Here is a 243-nt window from a genome sequence, read left to right on the forward strand (position 1 = left end):
TGCTGTGCTAAGCATCCCAGATCCAAAGGCTGAAAGACCTTTTTGTCTGGGCGATGATCTCACCTGGGACTGTCAGATCAGATAACAGGGAAATTGCGTCTCAACAAGAACGAAGTCTTGCTCGCTGTCCCACACCTGCCATTAGACAGCCCTCCCATAGCTGACAGCTGCCCTAACCTCAAGGCACCATTCCCAGCACAGGAGGAGGGAAGTGCTAACTTCACCTTTCCCTGCAGTTGTCTG

The 243-nt window shown here is 52.3% G+C and overlaps 1 protein-coding gene across 1 annotated transcript in view; it reads right to left on the reverse strand.

The window, feature by feature from the left end:
- ARPC2 (actin related protein 2/3 complex, subunit 2, 34kDa) overlaps positions 1 to 243 on the reverse strand; it is a 30,392-nt gene that overhangs the window by 2,614 nt on the left and 27,535 nt on the right. The gene's annotated exons all lie outside the window — the stretch shown is intronic.

The sequence above is a fragment of the Pygoscelis adeliae genome, unplaced genomic scaffold, assembly GCF_000699105.1.
Source record: "Pygoscelis adeliae isolate BGI_AS28 unplaced genomic scaffold, ASM69910v1 Scaffold910, whole genome shotgun sequence".
Classification (NCBI taxonomy): Eukaryota; Metazoa; Chordata; class Aves; order Sphenisciformes; family Spheniscidae; genus Pygoscelis; species Pygoscelis adeliae.